Here is a 26,120-nt window from a genome sequence, read left to right on the forward strand (position 1 = left end):
TGCACAATTCTGCAGACAATGAGGCTGCTCTCTGGCCACTGGGTTAAACATTTTAGCACAAGAATTCCTTTGGCAAGACCCTGTTTAACGTCCACCTATAATTCAAATTCTTTTTCCCTGTCTGGAAGGCCCAGGCCACTCGCCTCAGTTAATCTTAATTTTAACACTTGAAAATTCTGTGCTTCCCCCTTGTGTCCATCCATCCAGTTTGTTGACTGGCAAGATAGGAGTGTTGTAGGGAGACACCCTTGGCTTCAAAAGCCCTGCCTTTAACAGGGACTCAATACCAGGCTGTGAGCCCTTCCTTCCCTCTCTTGGAACAGGGTATTGCCTGTCCTGGTTGCTTTAATTTGTAGAGGCTCCATATCTAATTTTCTGTATTTCCCTGGGGCTGCCCACACTTCTGGGTTCACTTCAGCATAGGCCTTGTCAGACTTTTGACACAGAGGTACAACAGAACTAGCCTCTGTATCCCTTTTTACAGTATTAAAATCCAGCTCTCAAACTCCTTCCTAGTTAATTACAATCACAGGAGGAAGAAAAAGAAATTTATTTCAAACCTATCCCCCACAGCTTCTAATAGTGGTTGAACAAATCATACCTGCTCATCTTTCCCACTCATTCCCTTAAAAATTAAAATATTCCTGTACTATTTTCCCCTTTAGGTCTAAGATTCAGAGCAGATTGAGAGGCCCCTGTGTCCATCAGGAAATGCCTCCTCTCAATGCAGACCCACCTGAATGTTCTCAAGGGCTCCAGTGTGGAGGGTCCCTGGTGTGATGGGAGCTGTGACAGCCCTGCCAATCCATGTCCATCACGGGCTGGACTTGCTGGTCCTGAGGGTGCTGCTGTCTCTGCTTGCAGTGTCCTTGTGCCCTGCAGCCGGAGCCCTGATTCCTTGCCAGGGGCTGTTTGGGTGGGCTGTGCCCTGCCGAGGAGGGCAATGCCTCTGCCGGGTGCTTGTGGCCGAGCCGTGCCCTGGGTGCTGGGGCCCCCTTGGGCCCTGGGGCTGATCCCTCAGGGGCTGTAGGAGCTCTGCCCTGGCCTTTGCCTTCAGCTTGGCCTTTTGCTGCTCCCTTCTTGCATTCACCTGCTGGGCCTTTGTGCCCAAGTGCTGCAGGGCCTTCTTCTGCCCCTCCTGCAGCCCCCCTCAGTGCCTGTGGGTGCTTGTCTTGCTTTACAAGACAGGTGTCTGCTTGGGAAGGCAGAAAAAGCCTCTCTTGGAATGGAGAATGCAAACCCCCTCCCTCTTAATTTTTAGGATAGTGAAATCAAGGGGCTCTCAGGCAAAGATATGGGATTAGGAATAACGGTTCTTTACTAGTGTGTATAATATAATAATAGTAGTGTGTATCAACAGCTCCGGCAGTGCCAACAAACAGAGCCCGGAGCCGGTCCCGGCCTTTCGGCTGCGGCGCTTTCCCCTTGGGTGCAGTTCCGGGCACGGCCGGCAGGGGCGCCGGTGGCTCCCGCGGGGCGGGGCAGCGCATCCCTGCCATGGGAACCTCTCTTAACGGCAATAGAGCAATCCCTTCATCTAACTCTTTCACTATTTACCTTCTGTAGCCTTTCTCCCGTGTTTTGGGAAAGAATTTGGAGAGGGCTGCCGTTTAACTGAGTTCCTAGTGTTTCGATAAGGTGCTTCCTGTAGAGAGAGGGATTTTCCCTGAACAGCCGGAGCTGTGGTTACCAAGGGGACGTAACTCAGAGCAGGAGGGGTCAGGGGAGGATATCCCGCCGAGGCTCGGTCGGAGTGTGGGCAGGGTCTGCTGCCGGAATCGCCAGAGGGGGATCTTCCCGTGGAGGCCGAGCCGGAGCGTGGGCAGCCCCCACATGGCTTCTGGCGGCTGATCCGGCAGCTCCCGGCAGAGAAAAGGCAGGTGGGAGACCCCGGCAGCAGCAGCGGCGCTGCCCAGCGCAGCTGGCACGGGCAGGGCAGCCGGGGATGGGATGGCTGGGACCCGCCCTCGGTGCGGTCGGCGCGGTGACCTCGGCCCACGCGGCAGGACAGAGCAACCCCATCTTGCCCAGCATGGCCGGCAGAGCGGCCGCGGGCCGGGCAGTGGGGCCAGGGCACACAAATTCACCGCCAGCGCCGGGGCAGGTGGAGCTGCCCTGGGCAGTGAGCCCGCACCTGGGATGGAAACCGGGGCAGGCGGAGCTGAGGCGGGCAGCGAGCCGGGACCCGGGACAGGCGCCTCGGCCGCCAACGGAGGGGGCAAGAGCTGCAGAGGATCCCACTCTCTTTCTGACTTTTCCTCTTGTTCCCCTCCCTTTCATTCCCCTTTTTATTTTCTTGTTTTTTTCCTCGGGTGTTTCTGATACTTCAAAGATTTTTATTCTCCTAAAACCTCCTGTCTAACATATGGCATATTCTCTTTCTTCTAGATTAAATGGGTTTTTTTCCAAATAAATCCAGAACCTAACAAATCTAAACTTCTGCTTGGATATTTTGAAATGGTCGACGAGCTAACTCATGACCTCCTAATGTTGTTTTTCTCATCACCTTTTTATTTATCCTTTGGCAAATTAAGCATCTTTCAGTGACTTGCTTTGCTACACCAAAAATCCCAGTGCACCCAAAATTCCTTAAAAAATGATCACACAAAGCTTGAGTACGCCAGTGGGGTTTCTGATGCACGTCTTCTAATCTTTTCCTAGTAAGCACATTTTATTAAGTAATTGTCTTCCATGTAGAAGTTTCTATTTCCCTGATTTATCTTGTTCATTTCCTATCTTGTTTAATTCTTTTTTCTCGGCTTCCCTAAACTTTGGAATTTCCAGTTTTTCCTCGTTTGGAGTTAATATTAAACTAACTCTTTCAGCTCCATTTTCTGCTGCATCCTTAGCTTTGTGATCTGCCCCCAGTTTGCCCAGTTTGCCTCTCCTTTGGCCCGGGCCGGGTTCCCCCCGCCCGCAGCGGCTGGGAGCAGCCGAGAGCCCCGCGCTGCCCATGCCGACCTGGCCCGGCTCCATGGCCGCTGCTGCCGCGGGCTGCGAGGGCTGCGGGAACGGGGCACCGAGGGTGTGGCTGCTGCTGGGGGAGGAGGAGGAGGGAGGGAAGGGCAGGGATGGAGGGGGAGGAGGAGGCGGGGTAAGGGGGGAGGAGGGGGAGAAGGAATGGAAGGGGCGGGATGGAAGAGGAGCAGGAGGTGGGGATAAGACAGGGGAGGAGGAGGAGGGGGGATGGAAGAGGAGGAGCGGGAGGAGAAAGAGCAGGGAAGGAGGCGGGGTTAGGGGGGAGGAGGAGAGGGAGGTGGAGATAGGACAGAGGAGGAGCGGGAGGAAGAGGAAGAGGAGGGACAAAGGCGGATCAAGGCTGAGCTGAGGGAACCACGCGGTCTCGATCCCTGCCTGAATTCGCAGCCCCCACCTGTGGGATCATCGCCCCCCCCATGGCGCAGGTGAGCGGGGAGGGGGAGCCAGGCCTGGATGTCCCGGGGGGTCCCTGGGTTGGGTTTTTGGGGGGATGTTTGGAGAATGAAGAAGTCCACGGCTGAGCGGAAAAGGCCCCTCGGGGGGACATCGGGGGGTGGCGGTGGCGGCTGCGGGCAGAGGCAGCCTGGAGGAGCAGAGCCCTGTGTCCCCCAGGAGGCAAAATTGGGGAGGCCAGAGAGGGGGGAGCGCCGCCATTGGCGGGAGCCTCAAGAGCCTGGAGAGGGGCAGGGGGGACTCCTTGGAGCCGCTGCAGCCCAGAGCAGAGAATGAGGGGAGAAGGGAGCCCGGGAGCCCAAAGAGCCCCGGCATCCCGAAATGGGGAGAGCCAAGAGGGGGCAGTGCGTCCCCAGAGACGGCCTGGGGGGATCTCGTTGCCCTTGCCTGTGGCACGGAGGCAAATCCCATGCTGTCCTTGTCCTTCCTCACCCAGAGCAGGAGCTGAGCATGGAGAGCAGGGAGGACAAATGCCCGCGGCAGAACCTGGTGGCAGAGGCCGTTCTGAGCGGCTCCACGGCGCAGGAAGCCAACGGGGAGGAAAAGGCCCGGAGATGCCGCACGAGGAGGGGCTGCAAACGCAGATGGCGGGGATGCGAGGGGGAAAGAGCCAGCCTGGGCCGGGAAGGCGGCCGGAGATGGAGGCAGAGCTCGGAGCTGGTGCTCCATGAGCAGCTCCATGATGGGGAGAAGCCCCACCTGTGCGTGGAGTGTGGGAAGAGCTTCAGGAGGAACTGCCACCTGATCAGGCACCAGAGGACCCACACTGGGGAGAAGCCCTACGAGTGTCGGGAGTGTGGGAAGAGCTTCAGCTGCAGCTCCAGCCTGATCAGGCACCAGAGGACCCACACTGGGGAGAGACCCTGTGAGTGCTCCAAGTGTGCGAAGAGGTTTCAGACCAGCTCCAGTCTCTTCCGGCACTATCAGAGTCACACAGAGGAGAGGCCCTTCCAATGCCCCGACTGCGGGAAGGGATTCAAGCGCAACTCCACCCTCATCACCCATCGGCGCATCCACAGTGGGGAGAGGCCCTACAAGTGTGATAAATGCAGGAAGAGGTTTCAGACCAGCACCAATCTCCTCCAGCACTATTGGATTCACACAGAGGAGAGGCCCTTCCAATGCCCCGACTGCGGGAAGGGATTCCAGCGCAACTCCACCCTCGTCTCCCATCGGCGCATCCACACAGGGGAGAGGCCCTACAAGTGTGATAAATGCAGGAAGAGGTTTCAGACCAGCACCAATCTCCTCCAGCACTATTGGATTCACACAGAGGAGAGGCCCTTCCAATGCCCCGACTGCGGGAAGGGATTCCAGCGCAACTGCACCCTCGTCACCCATCGGCGCATCCACACAGGGGAGAGGCCCTACGAGTGTCCCCAGTGTGGGAAGAGCTTCTCCAGGAGCTCTCACTTGACCCGACACCAACAGAGGCACCGGTAAGGGAAGCCCTGTGAGTGCCCCGAGTGCGGGAAGAGCTTCGTGCGCTGCTGCAGCTCCATCCCCCACTGGAGGAGGCACTTTGGGCACAGCCCTGGTCACTCACATTCCCTGTGATCCATGTTGGGAACACTCCTAGCTGCTTGTCCTTTGGTTTGGCCTGAATTTTTTTCTCTTCTCCATCTCTCTCTACTCCAAAAGCCAAGAGGGATCTATCTGTCACCTCAAAACCACTCAAATTCCACTGAAAATAGCTGAACTTTAACCCAAAAAGGCTCAATCCTACCTTAAATTCCTTGTTCCCTCCTCAAAAAAACTCAATCCCATGCCAAACTCAATCCATTCCACAGCCACCAGGGTGAGATGGGGTTGGAAGGGGACTTGGAGAAGTGGGATCCCAATGTGGAGCAGTGGGATGGGGATTGTGTGTGCCTGGGTGTGTGGGATGTATTTGATAGCAAATAAAACTTTCCGAGTTACTGATTTCTGCCTCGTTCATTTTCAGTCAGTTCTGTTTGCAGAGTGCCACCTTTTCAGCTGATTCAATTCCTATAAAAGTCCCATTTTTTAAATCATCTAACCCAAACAATCCAAAAACCAATATTGAAATAAAACCACCCCCACGCAATTAATTTTTTAATAATAATTTTAATTTTTCAAGAGTACTTAAGGATGTTATTAAAGTTTAATTGTTTAGTTGAAATGTCTGAGAAATTATAGTGGTGTTTGGTTTTGTGTTTAGTATATTTGTAATATGAATTGTTTAACTAAGAGGTGTTAGATTTCATGGTAGTTTCTTTAGATTTTTTTATCTAAAAAAATTAGTCATCGAGTTAAAATTTTCAAAAGGTATTTCTTGATATATAATTTGTTTATTTATATGCATTGGTAATATTATAGTAATAGTTATTGTTGGTTTGAGTTAAATCACTGCTGGAGTATTGTAAAGAAGAGTTGATTTTTTTTATTATAATTTATTTAATTTCAATTATTATTTCTTTGTTTATAATTTTATTGCAATTTGTTGAGGGGATAGGAAGGAAGTTCAAGGGCAGGAACATTTTTTCCTGGCTGGGAACTGGAATTCCAGACCCTGGGAGTGTGTGCAGGACCCCACAGACTGGGATCAAATATGGGCTGGGATCAAATATGGGCTGGGATCAAATATTGACTGGGATCAAATATGGGCTGGGATCCTTTGGATTGGGGCTGCACAGGCTGGGACCATATGGATCACGACCACACAGACTGGGATCAACTGGACTGGGATCAAATATGGGCTGGGACTGTTTTTTAAAGGAACTTTGTTCTATAGTTTTTATTTCTGTTGTTAATTAAGCTCAGTGAAAAGGCTGCTTCTGTTAAACTGCCTGCTTGGGTGGGATAACATCCAATGCACCCAGGATGAGGACACCTGTACAGATCTGCCAACTATCAGCACTCCCCGTCTGAAGGCAGAGTGCACCAAGGCCCAAAAACTGGAGGCGATAAAGAGAATGGACTAAAACCACAGCCAAGAAACACACATGCTCTGAAAAGGCAGACCCAGGGAGGGGCCATGTAAAATCATTCCTGGAATATGTAAAGTAGTTGATGGATATGCATGAGGCTCTATGAATATGCACCAGGCTGATGTAAGGGGAAAGGTATTTCAGGGCGATGCAGATTCCTTGGTTGTGGCTTTAGTCCATTCTTATCACCTCCAGTTTTTGGGCTTTGCTCCACTCTGACTCTGAGAAATTGAGGTTGTGGGATTTTTAGTATGTTGTGGATGGAAGCAAAATGGAGGGCACAGTGTTTCGTCCTGGGTTTCTTCTTCATGCTTCTTCCTTCTTCTTCATGGGTTTGGGTGGCTTTTTGTAATTGGGCAGAAATTCCACATTGCAGGCTCTTTGAGATCAGGTATTGGGTTAAAAGGGAAAATAATCTAGGTGTCAGTTCTTAGTTGGATAGTTTAGTCTTAAAAGACCTTGGAACAAGAGATTGTTGGCCATTTTGTGCCTTCTAATGAAAAGCTGCTGAACTCCCAGTAATGAGGCTGTTTTACTGATAAGAAATAATAAACACTTGAGTCTGAACATGAATTACTGTCTCAAGTGCCTTCAATCCAGAGCCAGTGAAACCAACAACTGGTACCCCACAGCTTGAGGTAGTGCCAAGGCAGAACTTGTCCATGCTCTTTTCCCCTGGTGATTTTCTACTCCCGTCCAGACTCTGATAGCAAAGCCGTGCTGGTGACAAAAGATTGACCTTGGCATCCTGGGGCACTTTCTGGGTGGGTGTTTGAATCTGCTTTTCCAGGCCTCGGGCTGAGCAGGGTGAGGCCGAGGCCTGGGCCCCTCCAGGCGGCGCCGGGAGCGCCCGGGGCAGCGGCGAGGGGCGGCCCTGAGGGGCGGCACAGGGGGCATTTCCCCCGAGCGGGCGGGTGGGCGGGCGGCGGGGAAAGGCGCCCTGGGCACAAGGGCAGGCACAAGGGCCCCGGCTCTCTGCAGTGCGGGCGGCCCAGCGCCCATCGCTGCTCCCGGAGCCGCTGCCAGGGCCGGGTCTCCTCCCCGCCGCTGACCCTGCACCTGCAGCGCTGCCTCCGCCTCTGCCGGGCTCCCCGGCACGGACGGCAAGGACGTGGACACGCTGCAGCAGGGGCCCAGCAGGGACACCCAGATGGTGCCAGGGCTGCAGCTCCTCTCCTGCAAGGAAAGGCTGACACAGCTCGGCTTCTTCAGCCTGGCAAAGAGACCCAGCCTTGATCCAGCTGTGGCCTTCCAGTACCTGAGGGCAACACACAAGAAAGCTGGACAGGGACTTTGTACGAGGGCAGGCAAGGACAGGACAAGGGAGCATGGATTCAAATGGAGAGAGATTAGGTTTAGGTAAGGGATTCAGAAAAAAGACTCTCCTGGAACAGGTTGCCCAGAGAAGGTGGGCATGTCCCGTCCCTGACAGTGTTCAAGGCCAGGCTGCATGGAGCTCTAGACAAGCCGGTCCAGTGCAAGGGATCCCCAGCCACAGCAGGAGAGTTGCAGCCATGGGATTTTCCAGATCCCTTCCAAGCCAAACCATGCCACGACTCCATGATTCTGGGATACTTCCCCTCCTCATCCTCTGGCAGAAAAAGAAACTTGGCCCCAAGTTCCACACTGCAGACCATGTCTTTTGACAGCCTGCAACTGTGTCAACAGAGGATGAAAAGAGATGACATTACTGACATGATTTCCCTTTTCTACTTGAAAAGTAAATGCTCTGCTCCAGTCCACTCTGGCAAAATTGTCAGAAGAGGCAATTGTTCCCCATGAAATGCTTGGTCTCATGCAAAGAAGAAAGAAGCCAGAAGCCAACAGTCTTCGTTATTGCTACATTGTTTTCTTTGGTTACTTCTCTAATAGGAATGACTTTGGGGTGTGATTTGTTTGTTTCTCTCTTTCGTTCCTTGGGGCGTGCGGCGGCTCCTCCGTTGGGTTCGCGGGGGCAACGGAGGAACGGCCGCGAGCTCCGGCGGCTCCGCAGCAGCAGCAGCACCAGCAGCAGCGCTTCTCTTGATTGGTTTTACACTCGACTTCCCACTCGCTCGACATCCCCTTCTACCTCTCACACTCACTCTATTCCGGTCCCTTGCTGTGCCGTCCGTGTTCCACCTCTCCCAGCCCGGCTGATGCTGCGTCCCGCAAGGCGCCCCTCGGCGGGGCCGCCCCGTGCCCGCCCCTGCCCGGCCCGCCGTGGTTCCGCCTCGGCCGGGCTCTCTCCGTCCTGGCTGTGGCGCCGCTGGAAGAGCCGCTCGCTCTGGTGCTGGCGGAGCAGTGCGGGCTTTTGGCTGCGCCTGGCGCGGGCTCTGGCCCAGCCCCGGCCGAGGCCCCGGCCCCGAACGAAGCCCCTGCCGCGGTTCCGCCCGCAGCCGCCCCGCTGCCGCCCGGCTCTCGCCCCGTGGCCGACAGCGTGGCCGGCAGCTGCCCCGCTCCGAGCTCCGCCGCTCGCCAGCTCGGCTGCCGGCCCCGAGCCACCGCAGCCCGGGGCGGCTCGGCAAGCAGCAGCGCGCCGGGCGGGCGGGTGCTCCGGGCAGAAGAGCGGCAGCGCGGTGCCGCCTGCACGGGCGGAGAGGCCTCCCCTGGAGCAGCTCTAGCGGCAGGGCCCGCTGCTGGGCAGCGGCAGCTGCGGCAGCGTTTACTCCGGTCCCTGCCGCGCCGACGGCGCCCCGGGAAGAGACGGGGCTGGCTCGGAGGGCGGCGGCGGGCGATGAGCTCAGCCCGCCGCTGGCCTTGGCTCGCAGGCGGCCATCAAGCGAGTGTCCCGGGAGCGCATCTCGGAGTGGGGGCAGCTGGGGAGTGAGAGGGGCCAGCGGGAGGAGCCAGCGGGGCGTGCCGGGCGGGGCTGAGGTGAGGCCCGGCAGGGCGGCAGCAGGAACGCTGCGAGGGCAGCGAGCGTGGAGTGAGCGGGGGCCGCGCAGCGCCCCGGGCCGGGCCATGGCGAGCCGCGGCGGGGCCGGGCAGGGGCTGCCCGAGGCGCGGCGCAGCATCAGCCCCGCTGACGGCATCGCGGTCCCCCCGCAGCGCAAGGGCGCCCTTGTGCCCCTGGAGCTGGCGCTGCTGTGGATGGTGTCGCGGCCTGGCTTCGTGCGGCTCCTGGACTGGTTCGAGGTGCCCGAGGGCTTCGCGCTGCTCATGGAGCGTCCGCAGCGCTGTCAGCACCTCTGGTACTTCCTGCACGAGCGGCGGTTCCTGACGGAGCCCGTGGCGCGGGGGCTGTTCCGCCAGGTGCTGGAGGCCATGGGGCACTGCAGCAGCCGCGGCGTCCTGCACCGCCACATCAAGGCCGAGAACCTCCTCGTCGACCTGGCCACGGGTGAGGCGAAGCTCATCGACTTCGGCTGCGGCACGATCCTCCAGGACACGTTCTACACCTGGATGTCAGGTGAGCCCAAAACTGGGGCCCAGCCGGGCAGTGGAGTTCCCCCCTTGGCTGGCAGAGGGGGAAGAGGGAGGGAAGGAAGGAGGCAAGGAAGGAGGGGGAATCCTTCAGCCAGCTGCAGCCAAGTTGCTTTGTGGCAGGGCAGGGCCTGGCTGTTGTGGAACGGGAGCTGGCTGGGAGGGAGGGAGCAGCATGGGCCTGATGAGCTGCGCCCGTGTCCCATAGGAACGCTGGAGTACAGCCCACCGGAGTGGATCCTCTTTGGCTGCTACCATGGCCAGCCAGCCACCATCTGGTCCCTGGGCATCCTGCTCTATGAGCTGCTCTGTGGGCACCTTCCTTTCCACAGCAACGAGGACATTGTCCGGGGCCAGCTCTTTTTCCTGCCCCGGGTGTCTCAAGGTGGGGATGCGCCTTCAAGGCACGAGGGGAAGAACGGGGTTGGGAGGGGCGGCTGGCACATAAGCGTCCTGCTCTTGCAGCTGGTGAGGAGGTGGATCTCCTGGGCTTAGCTGGAGGAGGTGGCACCTGTGCCTCTGTGCTGGTGTCCTCTGCAAGAGAGGATCGATAGGAAGCTTTTGGCTGCAGCTCTGAGCACTCCTGGTGTGGCCTGGGCACTGTGGAATGTGGGAGAGCATGGACAGGAGCCTTGTCCCGCTGAGCTTTGTAGACAGTTGGCTGGCTGAGAAAGGTCACGTCGACATAATACCCCTGGTTAAGCAAGAAGGAGAGAAGTCTAGGAGTCAGCAGTCAGTGTCCATATAAGGCAAGGACATTGTGCCCTTGATGCAACAACAGGACAGGGGAGAGGCTCTTTTGCCAAAAATATGAAGAATAGTTTCAACAGAATAACCACAAGAATGCAGAAGGAGGCGTAGTTGGCCGATAAGTAACTAACCAATAATGAGCTCTTCTTTGCAATATGTATGAGCTTTATTAACACCAATATAAATATGTGTGACTCTCAGTAAAGTTCGAGACTTGCTGATCAGTCATATTGCATGCCACATTTCTCCCGCCGATCCAACACAAACCCAAACTCCAGCCCTGGGATACCCTATAAAAGCCCCATGGCCCTCCCTTTGCACTGTCTTTCGGGGGTCAGAAATGGATTCTGGAGCTTTCTGAAACCCAGACCCGTCTCATTTGTTCCCGGCACCGGCAGCTGCAGCCTCCCTGGACACCATGAACTCTGGAGAATGGGGGCAGCCAGTGGGGACGGGTCCTGGACTGCAAGATAAGTGTGTGTTCTGTTTGCCATCTGTCAGTGGTGGGGCAGTTATCTTCTGTTCATTGGGCAGTTTCTCTCTTCCACAACCAATCCTCCCTGTGGGGAGGTGTGTTCCATTAGTAGGCCATTAATTATTAATTATTAATCTTCTGGTAATGTGCCACTGAGTGTCACTGCATGGCTGATTAAATGACATCATCCCATTGGGAGATGCTCCGCCCAGGGGGAGGAGCCAAGCATTCCTACCTGGACAGAATCTGAGATTTGGAACACTGTAGGCAGCCTTTTCCTCCTGGATTCCCAGAGGAGCAGCTGTCTTTCTTCTCCACGGGATTCCCAGAGGATCAGCCTTTTCCTCCTGGATTCCCAGAGGATCAGCCTTTTCCTCCTGGATTCCCAGAGGAGCAGCTGTCTTTCTTCTCCACTGCATTCCCAGAGGATCAGCCTTTTCCAACTGGATTCCCAGAGGAAGGAAGATTCCCAGGCCCATCTACAACAGCCCTGGACCTTCAGAGGAAAACTCCACCCTTCTCCAGGATCCCTGCTCCAACAGAGCCACACCTGGCACTGCAGGAGGGCTGCAGCCACCACTGAATGGGACTGCTGCCAGCACCCTGACCCACAGGGTGTCAGGTCCTGTTCTGATTCTGTCAGTGGGGTTTTTTTCATTTGTACTACTGCATTTATATTTTTAATTTTTCCTAAAAAAGAACTGTTATTCCTATTCCCATATCTTAGCCTGAAAGCTCCTTAATTTCAAAATTATAACAATTCAGAGGGAGGGGGTTTACATTTTCCATTCCAGGGGAGGCTCCTGCCTTCCTTAGCAGACACCTGGCTTTTCAAACCAAGACAATAACAAAGTTACTTTAACACCACAGATAGAAAATCCATTTTAATCTCTGCAAAAAGCCAATATTATGTGTCCATAACAATAAACCTCTCGCTGAGTGATGGTAGATGTCAAAGCAACTTTGTTCTAAAGATATAGTTTTTATTTCTGTTGTTAATTAAGCTCAGTGAAATAGCTGCTTGTGTTAAACTGCCTGCTTGGATGGGATAACATCCAATGCACCCAGGATGAGGACACCTGTACAGATCTGCCAACTATCAGCACTCCCTGTCTGAAGTGAGCTACACTTTGGTAACATCTCATGTTTCATGCATCCAGTGGGTGACCAGATGATTTAAAATGCTAATGAAATAAACTAGAAAGATTTTAAAATGCTAATAAAATAAACAAGAAAGGTCATTTTTATTCCTCAAAATAACAACAACAACAACAACAAGAACAAGAAGTTCTGGTTTAATGAAAGGTGGAATCTGTTGCTCTTAAGAGCAAAGATTCATAGCTGGAATAAAGAGTGTTCAGCCCAGCTGTTTCTACTATGAGGCCATATTACATCCCCCCTGAAAGTCCTTCATGTTTGCACAGAAAACTGTCCCTGCACAGCCCAATAAATTCCATCACTTCAGCTGGCCAAACAACCACTGTGGTCAAGTGGGGTCTGAGCAGCTTCCAGGATCCCAAGCAGCTTCAGAAGCTTCATTTTACACCTCCTCTTCTCCCAGTGAATACCCAGCACCACCATCACTGTGGACCCATAGCTATGGATCACTGGCCTGGCCAGCACAGGGCTAATGTTTGCATCAGCCAGGAGGAGCTGCTCTGCCTGGCTGTCTGTCTCAGCCTCAGCCCTGAGACCCCAAATGCCTCCATTCTGGCCCAATCCTTCCTGGTGCTGAGCATAAGAACTTGTGCAGACAAGAGCAGGGAGGGAATCTCCCCAGCCGTTTATCACCTCAGCAACAAGACCTTGGTACCAGGCTGTTATCTGTAGCAGAAAGCAGCAGCAGGAAGGAGACACCAGATCACCAGCCCCAGGCCATGGCCCTGGTGCTGTCCTTACCAGTGATCAGTGTCTGCAGCTCTCCAGGAGCTCAGGGAGCAGGGATGCTCCTCACCATCTCATCTTACCCATGCACCCAAAGCCACGGCCAGCTGTGTGCTCCTGCCCACCAGCACATGCCAAGGCACAGCGTGGGATTCTTGGGGAGGTGTCCTCTGCAGGGCCAGGAGCTGGACTTGGTGATCCTTGGGGGTCCTTTCCAGCCCAGGATATTTTGTGATTCTGAGGCTTTGGCCAGCCCAGGTTTCAGCCACCTCCCTGATCCAGGTGTGATTGAGCCCAAACCAGATCTTGCCTCTGTCTACCCTCCAGTGCAAGGAACATGTTGCATCTACCCCAGCAACAAACCAACCCAAAGGAAATCAATTTGGGTAATGATGGCCTTTTGTTCCAGCTTATCCTGCACCAAACTCCATAGATGGTAACTCTGAACATTTCCCAGACCTTCACAGTAGAGCTTGGAACTGTCTCTCTGATTTCTTGGTTGTTTCATGACACATGCATTTCTCCTATATAATCCCAGTGTTTTGCTTAGAAGCCATATTATAACTGGGAATCAATCTTCTTCATTTGAACATCTAGGACAGATTCACACATCATTTCACCATTAACTAGGATAGACTCAGCCTTGCAGATCTTTCAGTTTTTAAGCCTGGCTGTGTTGTTTCAGTTCTTTGCTGCTGCCTGTGTTTTGTGAAAAAAAAAACAAAAACACAACAAACAAACAAAAAAACCCCAAACAAACAAACAAACAAACAAAAAAAACCCCAAAAAACCAGACATTTGGACTTTCTGTTGCGGCTCTAAGAAGAACACAGGTTGTTTCATCACTGTTGTGAGACGTGTTACCCGGCTCATTAATTCACAGCAGTTCTTGTTTTCTCTGCCTTTTTCATGCTGATGTGAGACATTTGTGAAGTCCAGGGTTGTACTGGTACTGCAAGTGATAATGCTGCAGTAAAGTCTGATAAACTGAGATTCCGACAAAAAAGTGTGAAAAATGTAACCTCTAAAGTTCTGAAAGCTCACATATGACAAAACCCTTAAATCCCCCCAGAGGCAGTCATTATGGTGAGTTACTAACTAGATTATGCAGCTGCATTTGTCATCATTTCCCATTACGTAGAGAATAAACCTGTCAGGCTGATTTATGGCAGAGGGCTCCACAAGATGGGAACTGGCACCTGTACTGTTCTGTGGAAAACGATGAGAAATGCTGTGTCTGCTCAAGTGCTGAATGGAAAAGGAAGGAGGGGAGATAACTGTTCTTTGAAGGCACTGATTCAGGGACAAAGACTTCAGAGAGGAGTCATGCTTACACCCATGAGATGGCAGGAAGAGTATCCACCAATCTGTCCCAACAGCAGCAGCAGCATCAGAATGCGTTCTCCACAGGTGGAGGGAAGAGAGGAGAGAGGAGGTCTTTTGAGGGGACCAAAGTCAGTCATGGAGAAATCCTAGAAGCCTGGAATGGTTTGGGTCACAAGGAATCTGAAAAACCATCTTGTTCTAACCCCTGCTGTGGGCAGTGACAAACTGAACAGCTGAATGCCTGGCTACTCAGGGCATACTCAAGGTTTTGGATTCCATGCCTGTGCATCTACCGTGGAGCAGCTGGGTCTGCTGGGAGCAGATGGCATCCACCTGAGCCCAGACCAGGCCAAAAGATGGGCAGATGTGGGACTGAGCAGGGCGAGGGACATCCCTGCACAGCAGCGCTCTGACAAGAGCAGCAGTGGCCTCCTCTCAGTGCCCTTCCCCGAGCAGCAGCCGCTGAACACCATGGTGGCTACACAGATGCTTTTGGCTCTGCAATCCCTTTGTGCTCAAAGGCCACGCTGGGCATTTCAGCTGGGCTGGAAGGTCTGGCTGGGCAGGGAACGGGCAAGAGGCACTGCTGGTGTGAGCTCCATGTGTTCACTGGGGACACAAGGAAGATTCTGTTCATCCAAAGAAAAACACAAGCAGCCAGTCCCTGCTAACACAGCAGTGCGACTCTGTCCAGAGCAGCTCAAATTCTCTGCCAGAACCACCCCCCTGCACCTTCTTGATCTGAAGGGGACTAGCAGTGATTTCACTGCAGTTCTTTATTTCTGCTGTCTGAGAATGGGAAGGTTTCAGAGAAGTCTTGGATGGACTGGATCAGGGAAGAGTCAAGCAAGAAAAACTGAGCAACCATCACCCAACGCCACTCACAGAAGAACAAGTCCCATTAGGAAAAGCACCTCAGGTGTTTTCATAGCTGATAATATGTATCCTACTCAACATTATTGATTATAATCTTTTCCCTTTGGAACCTTATCAGTGGGGACTTCTGCCTGCTTTGTGAAGGGAGCCCCTGGGGCCCATCCCCTCCCAGAGGGGCTGCACTTGCTGCCTGCCGGGGCTTTCATTGCTGGGCCCACTGGGAGCCCCTGAGCTGGGCTGGGCACCAAGGGCGGGGCTGGCCCGGCTGTGATGCCTCTGGCCCCTGTGACACCAGGGGCAGCGTGTCACAATGGGGGCAGCTGGAAAAGGCCCCCGCAGGTAACGCTGGCCCAGCACAGCCTGGGCAAGCGGTGAGTGCACACGTGGCGGGGCTGGGCCGGGCCAGGGCCGGGCCACAAGCGCCGCACCCGGGCCTGCATTGTCCCCCTGCACCCAGGGCCAGCCCCTGGGGCCGGCGCCTTGGCCGGGGCACGGGGCTGCTGCTGCTGGCCCACTGGCACAGGCCCTGCTGCCTGCCAGCTGCCCGGGGCCCTCTGCTTCTGCCCTCACATCCCTGCGCCTCCGGGCCTCACTTCAGCCCCCACAAGCTCCCTTGGCAGCCCCAGTGAAAGCCTTGTCTCTCTCCTCCTGCAGACCATGGCGCACAGAGCAGTCCTGGCTGGGCTTGTGCTGCTCCTCTTCCTGTTCCCACTTTCCGTGGTGGACAGATTTCACGGGGATGGGCAGCCCCGTGCAGAGGAGATGAAAGCGGCCCCCCCAGAGCCAGCTGAGCCTGGCTGGGGACCCTGGCTCCTGGCTGCCTTGCGCTACCTGCACCAGCTCTGGCAAATTGCTCAGCCGCTGCTCCTGCTTTTGGGCTGGTGGCTCAGGCGCAGAAGGGCAGCCACGAGGCAGAGAGCAGCAGCCCAGAGAGCTGAGGAAAAGGCCAGAAGGAGGAAGGTGGAAAGCGAGCGGAGAAGGCGGCTCCTTAGGAAGAGATTCAAAGACATGGAGCAAATGCGCCGGGCCACAAAAGAAATAGAAAAGCAAATGGCCAGGCTGATTGGAATGAATAGGGATACAAACAGGATGCTGAAGGTAGGCAGGGCAGGCTCTTGGAGGAGCACAGGCAGTGGCTGTGTGAAGAAAAGCTTCCTGCTGGAGATGCTCTCTGGGCCGGCCAAGGCGAGCCGCACATCTTTGTGAGCAGCCGGCGCACAGAGCTGCGCTTGCTGCCCAGCACAGCCCTGCGCCGGGGCACAGGCTCCGGGCTCCTGACACACCCTGCCCCTCTGCCCTCTCTCTCCTCACGGGATCTGTAGTAACTGCATCTCTTTTAACCCTTTTCCATACAGAGCCTTTGCATCTGCTCGAAGGAAAGCACCATTTGAAGGCATCGGGCCAATGTTTGGAGATTGATTCAAGTTCTTAAATGGTTTTGAAATATTTAAAATATCTTATTTAAAAATAATTGTCTTTAGAAACATTTTCCAAATTTTTTATTTCTATAATGTAGATTAATACTCTTGTAAGAGATCATAAATAGTTTAATAGTAAGTAGTAAATAAATAATGGCACTTTTCTTTAGATTACATATAATAATATATTATAATTAATTTATAATTAATTGTATTAATTATATAATTCTTCAAAATTACCAAGAATTATTGCAGTTAACCTAAACTGAAGTATACTTTATTTTTATCTAAACCAGCAAATGTTGCTTGATCATCATGATCCAATAATTATTTTGTGTCTTGTTTAATATTCATATATACAGTACATGGACTGTTGCTACGAATGCCTATAATCACAATTGGTTAATTAAAATTACACTCTCTGCCCTCCTGTCTCGGGAGGGTGACTTCCCTCAGGCAGCTGCAGTCCCTGTCAAGATGCAATAAAGGCAATGCCTGAACAAACGCTGTGTCTGTGAGTGTCCATGCTGGACTCAGGTGTCAGCTGTGGGGAATTCCTGACACAGGGGCACCACAGCAGCCCTTGGCCATGCAGAGGCTCCTTTCCTCCCCTGCAGCAGCTGCTCCTTTGGTGCTGTGATCCAGCCTCTGCTCTGCGCGATGCCAAATGCAAGAAAACCAGGAGTGCCACCACTCAGACTGTCACTCGGGTCCCTGCAGAGCTCAGGAGCCACCATGGCTGTGTAGGTGTGGAACCTGCAGTGGGCCATGACAGCAGGGACAGCAGGGACAGCAGGGACAGGGGGACACAGCACAGCAATCACAGCCCGGCTGCCCTGGGACAGGCCCGGCAGGCAGACAGGACACGGGGCAGGCAGGAGTCCCCATCCTCTCTGTGCCCTCCTGAGCACAGGCACATAAGGGACAGGGGCAATGGGGACACAGCCGGCCCCTCTCCTCTGGGAATATCCCACCTGCCCAGGGGCCCTGACAGAACGCAGGGGCTGAGGCTCTGCAAGGGGAACCCAAGGGTGAGCAGGAGGACCTCCAAGTCACATCTGCCCACATTCTGCATGCAAACTGCTGCGTGGAGGAGAAAACCAGAGGGGCCTTGCCACAGCAGATCCCATCTGAGGGAAGGTGTTCTCTATTCCTGCACACGGGTGCCCCATGCAACATGGAGCACATGAATGCACTTTGACACCAGATTCTCAGCCCTGCTCGAGCGCTCTGGCACAGCAGGAGCGGCCATTCCCTAATAACACACGGGTTTGCAACTCTTGTGCAAAGCAACACAAATTGTCTCTCTCCTCCTGCAGACCATGGTGTCCAAATCAGTCCCTGCCCTGCTGGTGCTGCTCCTCTTCCACTTCCCACGGCCCGTGGTGATCAGTTGGGATGAGGATGCAGAGCTGGGCAAAGAGGGCCTGGAGCAGGCTACCCCAGAGGCACCCGAGCCTGCCTGGGGACCCCTGCTCTGGGCAGCCGTGCAGCAGGGGCCCTACTGGGCTGCTGCTGAGCTGCTCTTCCTGCCTTTCTTCCTCTGCCTCAGGCCCAGAAGGGCGGCCATGAAGCAGAGAGCAGCAGCCCGGAGAGCTGAAGAAGAGGCCAGAAGGCGCAGGATGGAAATGGAGCAGAGAAGGCTTCGCTTAAAGAGGGCATGCAAAGACTTGAAGGAGATGTGGAGGACCATGAAGATGATCAAGAAGAAAATGGCCAGGCTGATTTGAATGAACAGCAAGGTGAGCGGGATGCTCTCTGGGCTGGCCAAGGCGAGCCGCACATCTTTGTGAGCAGCCAGCGCACAGAGCTGTGCTTGCTGCCCAGCACAGCCCTGCGCCAGGGCACAGGCTCAGGGCTCCTGACACACCCTGCCCCTCTGCCCTCTCTCTTCCTTTATCCGTGTTAACTGTATCTATTTGAACCCTTTTCCATACAGAAGCTTTGCATTTGCTCGAGGATGGAGGCATTTGAATCAGGATTGGGCCGGATGGATGGATGGATGGGGCAGGCACAGGGCCTGCAAGGCCTCCCTGGCGTTCAGCAGCCTAAGGCAGGAAATGCCGAGTCATGATGGCTGGGCCTAAGATGCCCCTCTTCCGCCTTTGGGCCCCTGCTTATCTCTCTCTATGACTATAGGTCACTTTCGCCTCAACCCTTATTATTGAACAATTTCTGAAACCCCTGAATGCTATAAAAACCTTTACTTTCAGCCAGATTGGCAGAAGAGGCTGTCCCTGAAAACCTTTGCAGAAGAGCCCAATAAAGACATCTCTGTGGAACCTCACACAGCCTTCTCCTCTCTCTCCCTGCATCTGCCCAAGGCACTTAGCAAGCCAAAGAGCTGAAATCCCAAATGATTTGCTGATAATCACAAAGAGCTGATATCCCCCATGAGCTGAGCTTGCTAAGGTAGCCTGCAGCTGGAAGCTGCCTGGGAGTCCAGGCAGGCTGTGCTGGACAGGACTGTGCTATCCAGAGCAGCCACAGCCGGACGGGGATACCCCGAAACGTGGCCGAGGCACGCATTAGATGGATATTGATTTAACTTCATACTTAGTTTAGAAATAATTTAGATAATTTATTTTTTTATCTATAAAGAATTTCATTGTATAGTATAAAAATTGTACATTTTGGTAGGAATTATATAAAAGACAACTACTAATTCTATTAGAATGATTCTACATTCTACTTACTACATAGTAATTATCATTAATTGTAACAATTACTGCGAATTATGGCAATGAACCAGAATTGATATGTGTTGAATCTTTGTCATACTAAGTAACTTTTCACACTCTACAATGTCCAAACACCATTGTCATTCTATTAGTTCATATATCTTTTAGAACGCTCTAGAAAAAAATTCTTAAGGTAAGGATGACTATTACTGTGATTTGTTCCTGAGGATGTTTAAAGTATATGATAGATTTTCAAAAGGACACTGCCTGCCCTCATTTCTTGTGGCATTCTGTTCCCTCTGGAGCTGCAGTCAGTGCAGAGTTCCAACAAAGGCAGTGCTTGAACAAACACTGTGTCTGTGAGTGTCCACAGTGGCCTCCAAGGCCATCCAGTTCTACCCCTGTGCCATGGGCTGGGACACCTCTGGCTGGGCCAGGCTGCTCCAAGGCCCATCCAGCCTGGACTGGAACACTTGCAGGGACGGGGCAGCCGCAGCTGCTCTGAGCGCCCTGTGCCAGGGCCTCACAGCCCTCACAGCCAAGGCTTCCTTCCCCAGAGCCCAGCTCGGCCTGCCCTGTGGCAGGGGGAAGAAGCCATTGGCCCTGGCGCTGGCCCTGCAGGCCCTGGCCCACAGCCCCTCTGCAGGGCTGTGCTGGGCCTGGTGCAGGCACGGAAAGGCCGCAGGAAGGCGCCCCTGGAGAAGGCCTTGGAGAGCGCTGGGGCCAGGAGTGCCCCCGTGAGGGCAGCGAGCAGGGCCCGGCCTGTCCGTCCGTGCGCGAGGGCACAGGGCGGGCGCTGGGGCCCTGCCAGCTGGAGCGCATGAATGCGCTCGCACCTGAGATTCCTGCCCCTTGCTCAGCTGTTCTGCTACAGCACGAGTGGCCAATTTGTGCCACTCTCGTACAAAACAGCTGAAATTCTCTGCCAGAACCAGCCGTGTGCTGCTTCTTGATCTAGAGGAGCTTGGAGGTGGCCTGGCTACTGTTCCATCTCAGTGATGTCCGACAATGGGAAGGTTTCACAGAGCTCTTGGATGGGCTGCATCTGGGAAGACTCAGGCAGGAAAACTGAGCCACCCTCACCTACTCCACAGAGAAAGAGAGAAAAACCAGCGCCATCACAGAAGCAACTCTGGTGCTCTCATAGTTGATATTATGTATCCTATTCGAGATTATCAGTTATATTCTTTTCTCTTCCACAACATGTCTGGCAACTTCTGCCTGCTTTGTGAAGGGAGCCCCTGGGGCCCATCCCCTCCCAGAGGGGCTGCACTTGCTGCCTGCCGGGGCTTTCATTGCTGGGCCCACTGGGAGCCCCTGAGCTGGGCTGGGCACCAAGGGCAGGGCTGGCCCGGCTGTGATGCCTCTGGCCCCTGTGACACCAGGGGCAGCGTGTCACAATGGGGGCAGCTGGAAAAGGCCCCCGCAGGTAACGCTGGCCCAGCACAGCCTGAGCAAGCGGTGAGTGCGCACGTGGCGGGGCTGGGCCGGGCCAGGGCCGGGCCACAAGCGCCGCACCCGGGCCTGCATTGTCCCCCTGCACCCAGGGCCAGCCCCTGGGGCCGGCGCCTTGGCCGGGGCACGGGGCTGCTGCTGCTGGCCCACTGGCACAGGCCCTGCTGCCTGCCAGCTGCCCGGGGCCCTCTGCTTCTGCCCTCACATCCCTGCGCCTCCGGGCCTCACTTCAGCCCCCACAAGCTCCCTTGGCAGCCCCAGTGAAAGCCTTGTCTCTCTCCTCCTGCAGACCATGGCGCACAGAGCAGTCCTGGCTGGGCTTGTGCTGCTCCTCTTCCTGTTCCCACTTTCCGTGGTGGACAGATTTCACGGGGATGGGCAGCCCCGTGCAGAGGAGATGAAAGCGGCCCCCCCAGAGCCAGCTGAGCCTGGCTGGGGACCCTGGCTCCTGGCTGCCTTGCGCTACCTGCACCAGCTCTGGCAAATTGCTCAGCCGCTGCTCCTGCTTTTGGGCTGGTGGCTCAGGCGCAGAAGGGCAGCCACGAGGCAGAGAGCAGCGGCCCAGAGAGCTGAGGAAAAGGCCAGAAGGAGGAAGGTGGAAAGCGAGCGGAGAAGGCGGTTCCTTAGGAAGAGATTCAAAGACATGGAGCAAATGCGCCGGGCCACAAAAGAAATAGAAAAGCAAATGGCCAGGCTGATTGGAATGAATAGGGATACAAACAGGATGCTGAAGGTAGGCAGGGCAGGCTTTTGGAGGAGCACAGGCAGTGGCTGTGTGAAGAAAAGCTTCCTGCTGGAGATGCTCTCTGGGCCGGCCAAGGCGAGCCGCACATCTTTGTGAGCAGCCGGCGCACAGAGCTGCGCTTGCTGCCCAGCACAGCCCTGCGCCGGGGCACAGGCTCCGGGCTCCTGACACACCCTGCCCCTCTGCCCCCTCTCTCCTCACGGGATCTGTAGTAACTGCATCTATTTTAACCCTTTTCCATACAGAGCCTTTGCATCTGCTCGAAGGAAAGCACCATTTGAAGGCATCGGGCCAATGTTTGGAGATTGATTCAAGTTCTTAAATGGTTTTGAAATATTTAAAATATCTTATTTAAAAATAATTGTCTTTAGAAACATTTTCCAAACTTTTTATTACTATAATGTAGATTAATACTCTTGTAAGAGATCATAAATATTTTAATAATAAGTAGGAATTAAATAATGGCACTTTTCTTTAGATTACATAGAACTTATAATTCATCAAAATTACCAAGAATTATTGCAGTTAACCAAAACTGAAGTATACTTTATTTTTATCTAAACCAGCAAATGTTGCTTAATCTTCATGATCCAATAATTATTTTGTGTCTTGTTTAATATTCATATATACAGTATATAGACTGTCGCTACGAATGCCTACAATCACAATTGGTTAATTAAAATTACACTCTCTGCCCTCCTGTCTCGGGAGGGTGACTTCCCTCAGGCAGCTGCAGTCCCTGTCAAGATACAATAAAGGCAATGCCTGAACAAACGCTGTGTCTGTGAGTGTCCATGCTGGACTCAGGTGTCAGCTGTGGGGAATTCCTGACACAGGGGCACCACAGCAGCCCTTGGCCATGCAGAGGCTCCTTTCCTCCCCTGCAGCAGCTGCTCCTTTGGTGCTGTGATCCAGCCTCTGCTCTGCGCGATGCCAAATGCAAGAAAACCAGGAGTGCCACCACTCAGACTGTCACTCGGGTCCCTGCAGAGCTCAGGAGCCACCATGGCTGTGTAGGTGTGGAACCTGCAGTGGGCCATGACAGCAGGGACAGCAGGGACAGCAGGGACAGCAGGGACAGCAGGGACAGGGGGACACAGCACAGCAATCACAGCCCGGCTGCCCTGGGACAGGCCCGGCAGGCAGACAGGACACGGGGCAGGCAGGAGTCCCCATCCTCTCTGTGCCCTCCTGAGCACAGGCACATAAGGGACAGGGGCAATGGGGACACAGCCGGCCCCTCTCCTCTGGGAATATCCCACCTGCCCAGGGGCCCTGACAGAACGCAGGGGCTGAGGCTCTGCAAGGGGAACCCAAGGCTGAGCAGGAGGACCTCCAAGTCACATCTGCCCACATTCTGCATGCAAACTGCTGCGTGGAGGAGAAAACCAGAGGGGCCTTGCCACAGCAGATCCCATCTGAGGGAAGGTGTTCTCTATTCCTGCACACGGGTGCCCCATGCAACATGGAGCACATGAATGCACTTGGACACCAGATTCTCAGCCCTGCTCGAGCGCTCTGGCACAGCAGGAGCGGCCATTCCCTAATAACACACGGGTTTGCAACTCTTGTGCAAAGCAACACAAATTGTCTCTCTCCTCCTGCAGACCATGGTGTCCAAATCAGTCCCTGCCCTGCTGGTGCTGCTCCTCTTCCACTTCCCACGGCCCGTGGTGATCAGCTGGGATGAGGATGCAGAGCTGGGCAAAGAGGGCCTGGAGCAGGCTACCCCAGAGCCACCCGAGCCTGCCTGGGGACCCCTGCTCTGGGCAGCCGTGCAGCAGGGGCCCTACTGGGCTGCTGCTGAGCTGCTCTTCCTGCCTTTCTTCCTCTGCCTCAGGCGCAGAAGGGCGGCCATGAAGCAGAGAGAAGAGGCCCGGAGAGCTGAAGAAGAGGCCAGAAGGCGCAGGATGGAAATGGAGCAGAGAAGGCTTCGCTTAAAGAGGGCATGCAAAGACTTGAAGAAGGTGTGGAGGACCATGAAGATGATCAAGAAGAAAATGGCCAGGCTGATTTGAATGAACAGCAAGGCGAGCTGGTTCCTGCTGTGAAGCTGAACTCATTGTGTTCAATCAGATTTCCTCTGCACGAATGTCATTGTAGTCAGATGAGAAATTGGCCCCTTAATTTGAATGCAGTGGTGCATAGAGCTGTAGTCTAATGTTTTAATGTAGCTGACCTGTGCCCTGATAGCAAGGGGTGTTTAACAAATCTGGTATTGCCAGAAGGCTTTTGTTACTCTCAGACTGTGCTCTGCACATGGAGCAGCAGAAGAATTAAGGCCAAATCCTCCCTCAGGATCTGGAGGATATCACACGTGGGTAAGGAGCTTTTGTAAGGGAGAATTGACTGGTCTTCTCTTCCACCAGGTGACCCCGTGCTCCAACACGGTGATGGAGTTCTACCAGAGAATGCTGGTGGGCCTGGAGGGTGTTGGCAAGGGAGGGGCAACCCTGATCATCACAGCCAGGTCCCAGCCCTTGCCTGGCTCCCCCAGGCACTGCCTTGCCCAGGCTTTGCTGGCTGCAGTGCCAAGGAGAAGTGCTGCTGGATGCCCTCATGTTGTGCCAGCTGGACATGAGAACAGCAGTGCTTGGGCAGCAGCCTGTGGTGAAAAGCACCCCTGCTCACAGCCCAGCTCGGGCCTGGGCCCTCTTCTAAAGGCACCAGCAATGATATCATTGATTGGCCTGGGCTTTGGTGCGTGAGGGGGAACAAATTTCCCGAGGGCCTCCTCTCCTTCTTCCTGCAAGAGGTGGAGTTGTGCTGGTGGTGAGCACCGTGCACAGGTTTGGGCCACACCAAGCAGCTACTGAGAGTCAGGGTCTGGCTCTGTCCATGAGGGCCCATGGCAGGGGGGAAGTGGCTCCCAGCAAGAGTGGGGAGGGCAAGGTCTGACGAGGGGAAAGCAGCCCTTGGTGGGGCAGGTCAGCTCCAGATTTTCTCCTTCCCTCTGCTTCCCATTTTGAGCTTTAATGTTGTCAGAGCTGAGCCCAAAAGTCGTTGTTGCTGCAGCAGAATTCCATGCTGCTGTGCTGCTGTGGGTGTCAGTGTGATGCCCAGAGGGATGCAGCTCCCTGGGGCTGTTCCCTGTCGCAGGCAGAGCCATGCAGGCAGTGCCTGGGCTGCCATTCTGTAAAGCAGGTGGAGCTGGGGCCAGGCAGGGCCTGGAGCTGTGCAGTGCAGGAGCCAGGGAGCTGCAGGGCCTGGCAGGGGCTGATCAGCCCCTCTGTGGGGCAGCTGCTGTCTCGTGCCCTCCAGGGCTGGGGCAAAGAGCTGAGTTCTCAGGCAGGGCAGCAGCACCATGGCAGAGAAGGGAGTCATTTGTACTGAGACACTGGGGTTGTGTGTTCCTTGGGCCTTGGGGAGCCCTGATCCTTGTTGGGAAGGCTCCCCCAGAGCTCGTGGCTCACTGGGACTGTTCCAGGAGTCCTTGCAAGCCTTCAGGGGTACAGGAGGGGCTGAGGCAGCTGTGGGGCAAAGGGCTCTGCCTGGGGCACTGGGCAGCCTCTGGGTGCTGCCTCTCAGGGTTTGGGCCTCCTTGACAAGACGTGTTGGAGTGGGCAGAGGTAGAAGGCAATTTATCCCTGTAGGGCTGTTCAATGTGCATTGGACAGTGACCAATGTGTTCTGCTCCATTGCACAATCTCTGGGGGGAAACGTTCTCCATTCTCTCAGGATCTCTGATTGCCCTGGGGTCATCTCTCTGCCCAGATGTCTCGTTCCTGAGCTCCAAGTGTCCCCCCAGGTGCTGCTGTACGATGAGTGCCACCTGAAGGTGCCCTAGGAGAGGAAGATCCTCATTAGGAATCCCAGCCACCTTCCTGGCTGCTATGGGCTCATTCCCCAGGTTTGGCATCACATCCACCTCCTCCTGTCAAATATTACTGAGGAGATTATTAGGGGAAAAAAGGCTTTGGATAAGACCTTGCTGGTTTCTATTCAGCCTTAAAGATCTGCTGAGAACAGGATCCTACCCGAATGTAAACTTTAGGAGGCAGTTGAAGCTCCTGAGGAAACAGTTGATGTTCTGGTCTTCAGGGGCTTTTCTTGTGGGAGATCTGAGAGGGTTGTGAAAAGCTGCTGCATCCACAGACACCAGTGCCTGTGCTGGCAGCCTCCTTGCAGGATCCCCTGGGAGTGCTGAGCCTACAATTCTTGCATCTTGTTTGTGCCTTTTACCTTTGTCCTGGGCAGTTGTAAACGTGTGTGTAAGTTGCTGTTGCGGTGCATGTTGAGGAGTCTAAAGTTTCTCCAGAGGTGCCTCTGAAGCTGCATTTCATTCTGTCCCTGCCAGAAACGCAAGGAGGACTCTGCTGTGCTTGACCCCAGCCCCAAGCCCTGTGGGATTGTGCAGCCCCAGAGCTCAGCAGAGATCCCAGCTGTGGTGGCAGTGCAGGCCCTGGGCACTCACGGCCCCAGCGCTGTCACCGGCGTGTTCGGGGATGAGCTGGGTCCCGAGCGGGTGGCTCGGGGATCCAATACGGGGACGCGTCGCTCCGGCAGCCCCGGCAGCCCCGGAGGGCTCCGGCCCCCGCCCGGCAGAGCTGCGGCTGCTGAGACCCCAAAATATCCCCAAAAAACAGGTGAGACACCCCAAAAATATCCCAAAAAATCCAGGGGAGACCCCTCGAAATCCCAAAAAATCCCAGTCAGACCCCCCTGAAAAATCTCAAACCATCTGGGTGAGATTCCACCAAAAATGCAAAAATCCGGGTGAGA

The 26,120-nt window shown here is 54.5% G+C and overlaps 2 pseudogenes across 1 annotated transcript; both read left to right on the forward strand.

Annotated features, from left to right (window-relative positions):
* Positions 1-3,350: 3,350 nt before the first annotated feature.
* LOC129126572 (uncharacterized) lies at positions 3,351-5,313 on the forward strand (annotated as a pseudogene). The gene is made up of 2 exons (XR_013184358.1): positions 3,351-3,404; positions 3,874-5,313. The product of XR_013184358.1 is annotated as an uncharacterized LOC129126572 (transcript).
* A 3,208-nt stretch (positions 5,314-8,521) lies between these two features.
* LOC143695319 (uncharacterized) lies at positions 8,522-25,185 on the forward strand (annotated as a pseudogene).
* Positions 25,186-26,120: the final 935 nt, after the last annotated feature.

This window comes from Agelaius phoeniceus, chromosome 15 (assembly GCF_051311805.1).
Source record: "Agelaius phoeniceus isolate bAgePho1 chromosome 15, bAgePho1.hap1, whole genome shotgun sequence".
Classification (NCBI taxonomy): domain Eukaryota; kingdom Metazoa; phylum Chordata; class Aves; order Passeriformes; family Icteridae; genus Agelaius; species Agelaius phoeniceus.